Below are 14,474 nucleotides of genomic sequence, written 5' to 3'. Positions count from 1 at the left end.
AGTACACTGGATGTAGGTGTATATGTTGTGTCGTATGCTGGTTGTAGGTGCAAGTTTTGTGTGGTGTTGTATGCATGTGATGTACATTATGTGTATGTATACGTGCTTGAAGCAAAAGTGAAGGCATTGGGTGCTTGCTGCATTTGGAAATCAATTTAGTGTGTGTATGGAAATAACAAAGGCATTAGAAAAGAACTGATTAAATGATAAGTATCGGTATTTTGTTTCAGTTTTATTACGTATGTGATCAATGATTCTAGTTTATGATGATTACATGTGATATATGATTATGTTTTATGATGATTTCATGTGACTCATGCTTTTGATCTATGATGTTTTTGTTTTGAGATAGATATATGTGATATGTTTATTCATAATTATTTTATCAAAGAGTTAGTTTGTCTTGTTGTGACAAGAAGTAAACAAAATTGCAAGTGTACCTTGTTGGCGAGCTACCAATAAGGTATGATTTGGATTTATTTCAATTTGTTTTGAGTCCAATGGAAATTATGGGTTTGGTATAGGAAAGCATGGAAAAATTCTTCGTTTGTGGTGAGCACCAGTATTGCAGCAAGAATGTTGCAACTCCCGGGCTACCAACTTTACTTTTATCAACCTGGTAGTTCGTAACAAACTAGGAAGCGTCGGTGCTATATGCACAAGTACTAGTTCTCACTGTAGGTTGTCACTTGGTCAGCCATCGCGAGATCACTAGGAGCTCAAGCCAAGTTCTATAGATTTCAGAAGAAGCGCTATGTGTGATGAAAGGAAAGAAAGATTACTCTACAGATGCTATTCTAACTGCAAAAAGGAGAAAGACTGGAGCGTAAAGCAAAACCTAGTAAACCCTAATTAACAAGCTAATTCTAATTTTGCCAAAAACACTATCAAAACCATGAAAGAAATTCCATTACCTACTTAAGGAAGTAAACAACATCCAACCATGCTATTTCTGGAACTAAATAAGAAAAAAACATATTTTTGGATTTTTATGTGTTTTTATGTGAATTTAACATGCATCTAATTTATTGTGTGTGAGTGTGGCAGCGAACAGGTGGTGTTAGAGGGTGGTTTTGGAGTTTGGGAGGATGTAGGATGGTGTGGATGGGTCCTAAGAGGTCTTAGGTGGCCTTCTGGAGCCTTTTCCCAAACTCAGACTTAAAAATAAAGCCTACAGGAAAAACTAGAGGAAGACACAAGAAAACTATAGGAGGAAAACAGGAAAACTATAGGAGGCCTACAGGAAGATGCCAGGAGAAATTTTTGCTATTTTGAGGGTGTGAGAGTGGGTGGAAAAGGTGGATGAAGGTTGGAATGAGATGTAAGGGTGCCCAAGGTCTACCATGAATCACCAGGAGAGAAAAATATGATTGGGTTTGCTGAAGGAGAGAGGAAGAAGCTCTATGAAAAATGAAGGAAACTAGGGTAGAATTGAGGTGAGGTTTGGGAGAGCTGTAGGTCATGGCTCATATGGAGTGTGTGATTACTGGTAAGCTAGCCTACTGGTGGAAGAGATCTGTTGCATACAAACTGACAGTTGACCAAGAAAATCAAGATACCAATGAAATGAGTGCATCCTAGGAAAAACACAGTTTTGCAATAAGATGGCCTAAACTATGATGTATAGAAGGAAATGCTGGGAAATGCTATAAGAAAGGAAAGCATGCAAAAGTACTATTGCAAATCAGGAAGTGAACATAATAAAGAAGATCTAAATCAAAGAAAAACTAGACTATCAACCTACTAAAGAGCTGCAAATGCTACAAGTCCTAGGAATGAGGAAAATTTGTGTTTTTGGAGCAGCAAGAGAATCTTTCCCTCATATCATGGTCCCAGAGGGAGGAAGAAAGGCTGAGGAATTTTTTCTATCCTTTTGAATCTTCTTTGATCATGGCTTAACCTGCTACAGAAATCATAAATGGAAGCAAGCTCCTAAATCATCAAAAGCAACATATTCTTAACCATAAGAGAAATACATCTAATATCAAATTAATCTACAAACTGAAGTAAAGCATACAAATACAAGTAAAGAGAAGCTTGGATGCTTAGATTAGGCCCTAACCCAAGAGCTTAAACCCCTTAAGGTAACTTAGTGCTAGCTCAAAAAGGATTCCATCTTAATTATCAAAAAATAGCAAGATTACAAAAAACTGTCACAAAATAGTAAGCTCGAAATTTGAGCAGAGTTTACGCAAGCAAAAGAAAGTCTAACCCTAGTGAGGCCCTAGGACTCTCTACTTATACATCTGAATCGACCAATAAATTCCTTAAAATCAGGGAGGCTTGGCTCCCAAAAGACGAGATAACTATCAATCATCTTCCACTTGCTCGGTTGCCCTCTTAGTGCACGATTCAGATGCTTGTACTCCGAGATGAATGAAGGGGAATTCGAGGTGAGGAGTAATAAATGAGGGGGATTCCCTCCTATAAGTCTTCTCCTCTGTCTAGTTTGAGTTATTGCTGCAGTTTGACCATTAAATCCTTGACTTTGACCCCGAAATCCATCAATAATCTACATTAAATACATGTTAGACCACATGGCATAATAACTAACTCAACTCACCCTATAAGCATAAATATAATCAGAAAATCATACAATAAGATAAGAGAATGGTTGATTTGACTAGGTTAGGAGGTAAAATGAGCTCATATAATTACCCAGTTATGAGGCTCATCATCACCCCCTACTGAAGGTGTTGCTCATCCTCTGAGCAACCTAGCCAATCTCTTCATCTTTTATGGTCCTGGTGGCCTCCCTAGCATCCCAGGCTTCTTCTATGGTCTTCTCACATTCTCCCCAAAATCCTACCTTTCTTTCTATGTCCTTCCATTGCTCCTCCTCTTCTTCTTCTCTTCTGCCTTCCAGCATGCCTAATATGAGTGGAGGACTCAGTTTGAGGCCAATCTAGTTGGCCTTCAGCCTTTGCATGGGGCACTTGTACATTGGCACTCTTTTCAATGCCTCCTTTAGCCTCATGGGGGAATGGTATTCCCTGATCTGCAAGTTGTGGTGTAGGGTGTTCCATCTTCTCATGCATGCATGCACACAGTTCTCCCCAAATAGCCTAAACATATCTTCAAAGTGTGCAATGGCTTGTTGCTGATTGGCTAGACATTTAGGGGCAATCTGAGGGTCATTGGTAAGTAGGTTGTGTGTGTTGATGAGTGCCATAGGATCTGATGGCTCAGCTCTTATCATCAATGGTTCATTCTGCTCTTTAATTAACAATCTTTTCATTTTTGCTGCCCTCAATTCTCCATGGTTCATCCATGATGCCATGGCCATTAATTGTAGATCCCCTAGCTTGGCATTGAGGTCCCACAAATTTAGGTCTGTGAGGACCATTTTATGTATATAGAACTCTTCCATCTTTGCTTTGTCCTCGGAGGTGCTTTGGTCACACAAATCTATGAACTACCTGTAGTCTTGGAAAGGCATTGTGGCTATTTGTGCCAAAGTTTTTATTTAGAATTGAAGCCATTGATCGTTCAAATAGAGGACATAAGATTTGGCTGGTGTTCTACATTGTAATGCTTCCATGGATAAGTTGGCCATGTATGCCAAATGTGTCTCTTTCCCCTGTAGCTTCCTCCTTAGTATTTAATTCTCATTCTCAAGATGGTTTCTCTATCTCTAAGAGCACTCAATTCCCTGCCCATTTCCCTGAGTTTGTTTTCCATATGGCCAACATCCTCAACTCCTTTGGACTTGGCTATTTACATCCACCTATGTGTTCTCACTCTCTCTTTTTCCAATTTGAAAAATAGTGGAATTGCAAATTTCTGTGGGATTATCTTGCCTCCCTCAAGTAGATTGTAATAGGAGGAAATATTAGGCTGGGGGTCTGGTTCTTGTAGCTGATGAGCCTCGGAAATGGGAAACTATATGGGCTCATTTTTTCTATAATTGTCGTTAATCCACCATTCTCCATAGTTTTATGTGTGCTTTTGAATATATTTATGTTAATTGAGTGAATGGGAAAAGTCTAATATGTGCTTATTGCATATTTTAGGACATTTTTTGATGAAGATCAGGCATTTATGAGCAGATTGGCAGCCAAAATTCGAAGAAACAATGTTGAGGATTTATAAGAGGGGTGTCTCCTACATTAAATTACCCCTTTCTCAAGTTCTCCACCATCAGCTCAGAGTTCAACAACCCACCAAAGATGATTTCAAGGGGCAACCGAGCAGGTCTAGTGAAGTGGCTGTTAACTGCAGTTTTGGGCAGCCAAGCTCCTAAAGTTAAGGAGGACTGTTGGGAGTCCTCATTTTCATAAGTAGGAAGGCTTCAAGCCTTAGTATTTTAGCCATTTGATAGTCTATTTTTGCACTTTATTGCAGCCCTGTAATCAGTACATTTCGAGCTTCTTCTTGCAGACAATTTTGTGATGTAACTATTATTTTTTTATCAATGAAGATGACTCCAGCTTTGAACCAGCTTTGAGCTTTCTTAGGAGGTTGTAGCTCTTGGCGTTGGGCCCAACCCAAGTACTCAGTACCTCCTTTGTGTACTTTTATGTGTTCTTATTGCATTCGTAGAATAATTTCTGTTATTTAGGTTAAATCTTGCTTTGTTACTTAGGTTGTTTTTGATGATTAAGATATTTTTTCATGCTTGAGGTTGATTTGATAGTTTGATAAAAAAAAATATCCATAAAAAGGCTACCAATCATTCCTTGATCTCCTTTGGCCCTCCTTGGGACCATGAATTGAGACCAAGGCATACTTGCTGCCACAAAAAACATTGTTTTTCCCTTCCAATGCAATTGCTAGTGTTAGATTTTGAGTTGGAAAAGTTGATATCAATTGTGTTTTCATGCTTATATCTATTCTTGCTTAGTTTCCATAGTTTTCTTGCATTATTTTATGTCTATAAACTTTTTTTCATCATGTTTCTAGTTTCTAGGTCAAAATTAGGTCAAAATAGATAAATCTATGTTTTTTTTGTCTTTGCTTGGATAAGTTTTGGAAAGTGGTGTGCAGAACACCTGTAAGACACTCCAGCCTATCTTTCCTGCATCATACAACCTTCTCCAGTCCCTCGCTCAAGATCTCCTTCACTCATTCGCCACACTTTCCCAACTTGCCCTAGTTTCTACATTTTTTTGCAACATTACTTTCTTCATCCTTGAACAAATCCAACCATTTTCATCACTCCAGAGATTCATTTACTAGGTCCTAGATCCTGTAGCATCCCTATCCACCCTTCATTTTCACTTTCCCACCATTTTTCCACCATCAATCCTCTAAAAACCACTTCCGGCCTGTACCTGTAGAATTTCTTGTAGATCCCCTGCAGCCTCCCGTAGAAGTTCACGCGAGTGAATTTTCAAGATATAAGCACAGTGGAAATCTCGAGAAGGTCACTAGGGACCCCTTAGGTCCTCTTCACACCTTCGCAACCTCCTGCAAATTCTCACTCCATTTTCTTTCGCTAATAAACCTCTGCACAGTAAAAAATAGTTAAAACACATGCATAATAATTTTGCATAAAATTGCTCAAAAATATAAAAAGATGATTTTTCCATATTTTACTTTAGAAGTAGCTTAAAAAAATTCATTAACTTTGCAATAGTCAATTCCATCCATTTCAGTAGCTTACATCTCTTTTCTTGCACAATTAGGATTAGTAGGTAAAACTAGGGTTTGCTAGTGTTTGCATTTCCTTTTAGCTTTCATCTTCTTTCTGCAAGTAGACTAGCCTCTTTTGAGTTAGCTTTCATCCATCAAAGTTAAAAGCTTCTTCTAAGAACTCATAGAAGTTGGCTTAAGCTCCTAGCAAACTTGTGCTAGTTGATCAAGTGACAGTTTGCAGTAAGAGCTAGTACTTGTGTGCACCATCGCTTCCAAGTTTGTTACGAACTACCAGGTTGATAAAAGTTAAGTAGGGAGTCCCAAGAGTTACAGCATCATTGCTGCAATACTGGAGCTCACCATCTTTTTAGCGCCGTTGCTGGGGAAGCGTCAAAGTATTTTGTGATTACTGATTTTCTTCTATTTTCTACTGCAACCTTCTGCTAAGTAGTTTATTTCAGCAAGAGCAGAGTAGTTGTTTCATTTCCATTCTACAAATTCACTTCATCAAGCGTAGATTATATATTTCTTTCTTTCCTTCCAATTTTGCAATTTCAATTCTACAAAAGTAGTTTAGACATTTCCTGCTTTCATTTCAATTCCGCAATTTCATTTCAGCAAGATAGATTAGTCCTTTCCTATTTTCATTTCAATTCCACAATTTCATTTCAACAAAATAGATTTGTCCTTTCTCGCTTTCATTTTAATTACGGAATTTCATTTTAGCATGATAGATTAGTCCTTTCCTTATTTCATTTCAAATTCTTCATTTTCATTTCAGCAAGATAGATTACAGTTAGCTGCATTTTGTTTCTCAATTAATTTCAGTTTTTGCATGTACAAGCAGGAAAAAGAAACAAAAAATCACCCAAAGAAAAGAGATTTCCTTTCATGCCTCATAGGAACAAAGACAATTCAGGAAAATTCCTACCCAACACCCCCACCACATCACTGAGTCACCCTTCTCTCTTATTTGGTGGCAATGATCTAGAAGAACCTATAGGTGAACCTCTAGAGATATACGAAGATCCTATAACAGAAGAAGAGCAAGAAACCATTCCTCCTGAGACCATGGCTGAACGCAGAAACGGTAGAGGAAATGGGGAGAGAGTAAAAGGTGCCTTTCCCATCCAAGAGACCAATGGGGACACAAAAATGAAAAACATCAGTCCCTCAGCCTTACCTCACTTCCATGGATTGACTACTGAAGACCCTGATACCTTCTTGTTTGAGTTTGTTGTCCTTTGTTGAACTTATGACTATGCAGAAGACGAACAAAAGTTAAAACTCTTTCCTTCTACCCTCAAGGATGAAGCACTACACTGGTTCATGGGGCTGCCTGGTAATTGTATCCCAACTTGGGCTTAGATGCAGTAAGCCTTTAACAACAAATACCGGGACTACTGTAGGTCAAAATATAAAAAGGAAAAAATCTTTCGAATCACCATGGGAAGTGATGAATCTTTAGAACACTATGAAGAGAGCTTTCAACTTAGTTATAAAAGGGCCAAGTGCACACTTACTAATTTCAAGGTTTGATGAATTCCATTTTCAAACCCTTCCTTAGAAAATTTGTGTTAGTATTTTCTGATGATATACTAATCTACAACAAGTCTTGGAAGGATCATGTTGAACACATTGACAGGGTGCTGCAACTATTGGAGGAGAAACAATTATATGCAAAAATATCCAAATGTTTCTTTGGAGTACAAGAGGTGGACTATCTGAGTCATATTGTATCTCATGAAGGAGTTAAGGTAGACCCTAGCAAAATTAAAGCCATTAAGGAATCGGAAATCCCCACATCCATAAATCATTTGTGAGGATTTCTCTCGTTGACAGGGTATTATCATAAGTTTGTTAGGAATTATGGGAAAATAGCAGCACCTCTAACAACATTGTTGAAGAAGGATGCATTTTCATGGACTCTAGAAGCAACAAAGGTCTTTGAAGATCTTAAAGAGGCAATGTGCCAAGCATGGTATTAGCTACACCAGACTTCACAAAAACCTTTGTTGTGGAATGTGATGCTTCTAGAAATGGAATTGGTGTTGTTTTAATGAAAGACCCATTGCTTTCAAAAGTCGTCCAGTCAAGGGAAAGTATTTACAAAAAGCTATTTATGAGAAGGAAATGTTGGCAATACTACATGCACTTAAGAAATGGCGACCATACCTAATGGGAAGACACTTCAAGGTAAAAATGGATCATGATAGCCTTAAATACTTTTTAGAACAAAGATTATCCTCTGAAGAACAACAAAAATGGGTCACAAAGATGTTGGGTTATGATTTTGAAATCATATATAAAAAATGGAAACAAAATGTTGTGGCAGATGCACTCTCAAGAAAGGATGAGGATGTGGAAGCATTGTTGTGCGCCATTTCTATTATCCAACCAGATTGGATAAATGAAGCAAGCGAGGAATGGAAGAATGATGAAGAAGTGTGGGAATTTATTCGAAAGTTAGAACAAGATTACAGCACATCTGATATATTTAGTTGGAAAAATCATTTTTTATGGTACAAAGATTGCTTATACCTTTGTAAGAATTCTCAACTCAAATAAAAGATTCCTCTGGAATTGCACACTTCTCTCTCAGGAGGGCACTTAGGATTTTTAAAAGCTTACCACAATCTTAAGAAGGAATTTTTTTGGGAGGGCCTTAAATCGGATATTCAAAAGTTTGTGGCGAAATGTTTGGTATGCGAAAAAAATAAAGCTGAAACAATTAAGATACCAGGTCTATTACAACCTTTATCCATTCCAAGCCAATGTTGGGAGGTGGTTTCAATGAATTTTATCACAAGTTTACCCAAGTCTGAGGGAAAGAGTGTCATCATGGTAGTAGTTGACAAACTTACCAAGTATGCACACTTTTGTGCATTATCACATCCATTTAAAGCCAGTACAGTTTCTACGGCATTTATGGAAACAATTCAAAAGCTACATGGAAACCCAACAATTATTGTAAGTGACAGAGATCCCATTTTTACAGGAAATTTTTGGATAGAATTATTTTCTTGTCTTGGTACTCAGTTAGCTCATAGCTCATCTTATCATCCTCAATCTAATGGGAAAATGGAGATAGTAAATAAATGTTGGGAAGGATATCTTCGTTGCTTTGTATCTGATAAACAGACACAATGGGTCAAATGGTTGCCTCTGGCTGAATGGTGGTATAACACTTCCTTCCATACTGCAACAAAAATGACCCCATTTATGGCACTTTATGGATATCAGCCACCATCCATCACATCATATTTAAGAGAAAATTCTAAGGTTCAAGCAGTGGAACATCACATCGAGAATCAACAACAAGTTCTCCAATTCTTAAAGCATAACCTCGTGTTGGCGTAGAATAGAATGAAACAACAGGAAAATCAACATCGCAGTGAAAGAAGTTTTGATGTAGGTGATTGGGTGTTCCTACGGATACAACCATATAAACAAATGTCCCTTAAGCAAGCTAAGAAGGATAACAAATTGTCACCAAAGTATTTTGGTCCATACAAGGTGTTGCAAAAGATTGGTACTATGGCATACAAATTGAAGCTTCCTACAGCTTCTCGAGTGCACCTAGTTTTCCATGTTTCATGTTTAAAGAAGGTTATAGGTGACAAGCTCCCAGTACAAACAATACTGCCAGAACTTGACGAGGAAGGAAAAATTATATTGGAACCAGAAGCAATCACAGAAACAAGAACTCAAAAACTACAAAATCGATCCATTTCAGAGTATCTCATCAAGTGGAAGAACTTATCCGCTAAATATTCCACATGGGAGGATGAGAATTTTATACAGAAGCATCCATAACTACTTAAGCGTTGAGGACAACACTTTTTTGAAGGAGAGGGGCATGTTAGGTCCCTATAAGAATAGTGATGCCCCCATTAATATTGCAGTTGTATCCCTTATTAATATTGTTGTGCCCCTATTGTCCCCATATTGTTATTACTATGCCCCATAGAATCCCTCTATTGTTATTTTTGTGCCCTTATATTATTATTGTTAGGTTAGCTTGGTTATATTGTGACCCCTTAAACTCCTATATATAGAAAGGAGGTTTTTTCATTTGAATCATCCAAGAATTGTTCATTTATGTAATGTGAAGGAGGTTTCCCCCTTGAAGAGGCTGAATTCTAAGGCATTGATCTATCTTTTCTATCTTTTTGCTCCATCAAGACTTTCTCCTAATCTTGCAACTAGCTCCCAACTCATGTTTCTTTTGAATTTGTAGGTCTGAGAGACTTTGTAGTATAACCACATTCACTTTAGCTTTCTCCCATTATGCCCTAACAAGATTCTCATTGTCGGATTTGAAACTCTATATTTTATCCCTTAAACTTCATAGCGTATCCATCCAATCAGGTGACACTACCTCTCCTCTTTTCACAATTGATTCTTCCTCCTCATGTCCATGAAGTGATATATCAGTGCTATAATGCACTATTCTGTTGTTGATTCCTTTTATCCGTTTGTACCTTCTTATAAGTTTTCACACTTTCTTAACTCTTAGCAAATCAAACATAAATACATAATATTGATCACCACATTGGCTTGTTATTGTGAGTTTATCTATGCAAGGCTAGTCGAAAAGTTACACCTCAAGTTAGCACACTTGTAAAAATACAAGTATTTTCAAAATTAGTACTAATACTTTATATGCATATTTCACAAGAAAATACATCAAATAACTCATATCATCAATCCTCATGAAAATCATCCTTTTTAAAAATTTCTAGCACCTATCACATTGTTCTAGAGACGTATATTATTTCCAAAGATCTAGTGTTGAACCTTTAGCTATGATATTGTTTAATATAGTTCCAATTTTATTCCCAAATGTCTAGTGTTGAACCTTTTCTCTAATCCTACTCTGTAACATGCCCCCGTCCACCACATAATCCTTACTATGGTGGAAGGAGGTGTTATATCATTGACCTAACCCCCATAGTCATGTCATGGAAATGGGGTCTTAAAATCTTGTCTTTTCCAAACTCCTCAAGACCTAAAATAAATGTTGCCATTATGTTCAACTCATGCAGAGCTTTCTCGTGATATAAATTTTCCTCAATTTTATTTCTATATCAATAAATATGTCGATTTAAAGGTTTTCCATTAGCCTCTTTCCTTGTCACTAAGATCTACATGTGGCACTCATATTTCACCCTTGTGGCATCTATCTCTCTATTGTGTCATCTAGACAAAGGGACTTGGGTCCCACAATACCTTTCCCCTTAAGAAATACACTTTTTCCCATTAAAAACAAATGTTAGTTACTCAGATTTGTGGAGTTAAAGCACCTAATAAGCCTTTGGTCCACCTCAACCCCCAAAAACACTCAGAGCTGGACCCAAAATAGGGATACTCAAGCCATTCGACATACACTTGGTTCAAAGATCATTTGCTGAGGGGATTTCTATTGCTAAGAAAGCGATGTTTAAGGAGCCAAGTTATCGTGTGCACGACAAAGGAGAGGCTACCAAAGTGGAAAAAATTCTTTGACTAATATTGACTCTTATAAGTGCTTTGGTGTTGATAAATCATGTAGTTAGTGCTTCCCTTTATTTGGTGTTGATAAATTTCATAGCTAACACTTCCTTTCAATTAGTGTTGATAAAATCGAGAGTTGGTGCTTCCTTTCTGTTGGTGCTTATAAATTTAAACATACTTTTTATATATATATTAAGAAAAAAAAATTGTGTTTTTCATGTAAAATTATATGTGCTCTATATATTTATGTGCTTTGCTTTATACTTGTGGATGCAACTAAAAATTTTTGAAGTTAAAATTTGTTAATACTAATTCATCCCACCCCCTATTATTGCTAAATATTCCAACATATCCATCTCAAGATCCTAGATATATTCCTTAAATACCTAGGGGTATACAAAACCATCTACACAAACAGATGATGCTGTTAAAACCAATAAATATGAATAAGCGTTGTGTGTATGTGAAACACTTGGAAAAAATAGGCCAAAATAATAGAAAATAAAATGGTTGAAAGTGGAAGGGATACTAGGAAAATTCCAAATAAGGGGGTAAGAAGTGGAAATGGGTGAAGGATAAGAATATATTGGTGACAACACACTAGTAAAAATATCATAAAACCATCGCAACCATTAAAAAATTGATAGTCATAGAAAGGAGAAGTGTTATAAATTACATCCAAAACTCAACCCAAAGTAATAGATAAAGAAAAACCTCATACCCACAAATTTGAGAAAACACGTGGAAAGAAACTTAGAAATACATGAGAATATTATTTTCACATCAGTGAATAAAGGAGTGAATCTCAATAACCTTCAACAATAGAAAGAGGGGGAGATTTCCAAACTCTTCCATATAAACACATAACCTTAAAAGGAAAATATTGATGTTTTTTTCAACTCAATGTCAAATATGAATCTCACTACAGTAGATCTAGTCAATGAATTGGACTAAATGTTTGAGAACCCATATCAATTGGGGTGGGTAAATAAGGATGCAGAAATCAAGGGAACAAAATAATGTAAAATGAGATTTTCCATAAACGATGATTTTATTAATGAGGTATAATTAAATATAGCTCATACTGATGTATGTGGAGTTTTGGTTTGGAGCCCCTAAATTCACACATGGGATGTGATCTTCATGTCTACAACCAAAAAGCACCACCTCATCAAGGATGGAAAATCATTCATCATTTGTAAACACAAGGGAAAGCCTAAAATATATCAAGTGCGTGCAAACCTATAGACGTAAAAATATACAATAATTTGATTCATAATGTTTCTTATTTAATTATATATATCTATACAATAAGTGGTTTAAAAAACTTGGGAAATTTATTGAGATGAAAAATTAAAAGATGAGATGAATTAGTGGAATTAGGTGTTTATGCAGGATGAGTTCACATATAATATAAATTTGAATAGGTTGATAATTTTTTTGCATTAAATACAATTTACAAAATATTTGAAAATGGTGTGACAAACCTTACTTATTTTTATATTTACATGAAGTCAGGCAAGAATGGAAACTATTTTATAAAGTATATAGAATTCACCCACAAACATGTGGACACATTTCTAATAAATATTTTGGGATGAAATTATGATGTATAAGTATCGGATATGGATCATGATCATCTTCTAGATTTAGAGGCCTTGTTTTAGTCACATTAGATCCTAGTTTCTAACAGGGCAACAACATCACCCATAGTATCATCACGATAACCGCCCTTGGTAGGGGTTCACAAAAAGCACCCACAAAGCTAAAAATAGATGAAAATTTTCCTTGTAAAATATTTTGCTTTCATAGTCAATCTAGGTCATTCATTAGGCGAATGACCTGGTGGTAGAAGTTACGTTAATTTAGGATTTTTTTCCCTAGAAGGCAACCCTCATTTTATATGATAGAAATTGTATTGTAGTTGTGTATGATTTATTGTGTGTGAGAAAGAGAGAGGAAACTCTGAGAGAGAAGAGGACATTATAGCGGATTTGTTGTAGATTGCATCTCTTCATTTTGTTGGATGATATAAAAGGAGTGTCTAGTTGTTTCTCTGTGGACATAGCCCAAATTGGGTGAACCTTGTATATTTGTGTCTCTCTTGTTGTATGCTTTTATGTGTTTGTGATTTCGCAATATTTTGTGTTCCATTGCTCTGTTATTTAATTTGTAACAATAAGGATAACATAATTTATCTTTAGAGGAATAAGTTATTCAAAGTTGGTGACTAGGAGATGGAGAATTTGGTTAAGGAGCACCATCATGTAGCCACACACATTAAGATATACTTTCAAATATATGCCCATGTTTAGAATTAAGTATTTTTTCATAAAATACAAATACAAGATTGGGTTGCTATGAAATTTAAACATTTTACCTATTTTCTATGAAAAATTGAATAGGTACAAAGATATATCATCACAAATGAGGAGAAGAGAGATACCACTAAGATGAACTGGAGGAAGAGGATGACAGGGAAGATGTTGAATAAATATAATAATTTCTAAATAGAATACATATAAGATAAGAAATGTTGAGCACTAGACCTACTTGGTACACTCTAAACATAGGTCATATCAACGTAACATAGATTTGATGTAAAGTAGAATATTAAATATTTTATAAGGGAAAGACTATGTAGAGGACTTAGTGTTAGGATAAGTATGTGTTTAGTTTTTATTGCAAGGGAATATTTATCAAACACTATTTATCAATAATTAAGGTATGTGTGGTTGGTGTATGGAAAAATACGCTAATTTAGGAAGTAAAGTCAAAACAAAGAGAAATGAGGGGGATATGGGGAATGTGTATGACATAAAAGTATAAGACTAGTTTGATGTTGTGAATAGTTTTACAAATAGTACATTAGAAATGCACATAATGGATAAGGTTAAGGAGATTGCACTTGAAATGAAAGGTATAAAATCTTGGCTATGAGTCATAATGTGCGAGCACAACGACACAATATATATATATATATATATATATATATATATATATATATATATATATATATATATATATATATATATATATATATTCATGAAAATGTGCCTAAATAATTGAAAAAATATCAAGGGTTGATCATGAATATTTAAAAAAATAAGATAGTGAAATACATAGAATGTGTAGGCAAAGTTAAAAATTTGTAATAATGAATTTAGGAGAATGAAATTGAAGAATCAACAATAGAAAAGCATGTCAAAAGAGAAATAACATGAAAAATAAATAGTTAGGAGAGTCATAAAAGGGGGTGTCAAATGTTAATAATGAATTTTGGAGAATGATAATGAATAATCAACCATAGAAAAACATGTCAAAAGAGAAATAACATGAAAATAAATAGTTAGGAGAGTCATAAAGAGGGGGTGTCAAATGGTATTGTAAATTAAAGTTGG

At 35.7% G+C, this 14,474-nt stretch overlaps 1 pseudogene across 1 annotated transcript in view; it reads right to left on the bottom strand.

The window, feature by feature from the left end:
* LOC149182538 (protein VERNALIZATION 1-like) overlaps positions 1–14,474 on the bottom strand; it is a 221,501-nt pseudogene that overhangs the window by 76,120 nt on the left and 130,907 nt on the right. The window lies entirely within an intron of this gene.

Source organism: Pinus tabuliformis, chromosome 3_2 (assembly GCF_031772625.1).
Source record: "Pinus tabuliformis cultivar Carrire ecotype Pingquan chromosome 3_2, CPIR1, whole genome shotgun sequence".
NCBI classification, from domain to species: Eukaryota; Viridiplantae; Streptophyta; class Pinopsida; order Pinales; family Pinaceae; genus Pinus; species Pinus tabuliformis.
Note: the sequence above shows the minus strand (reverse complement) of the source record. Positions and strands in the feature narration are given on the sequence as shown.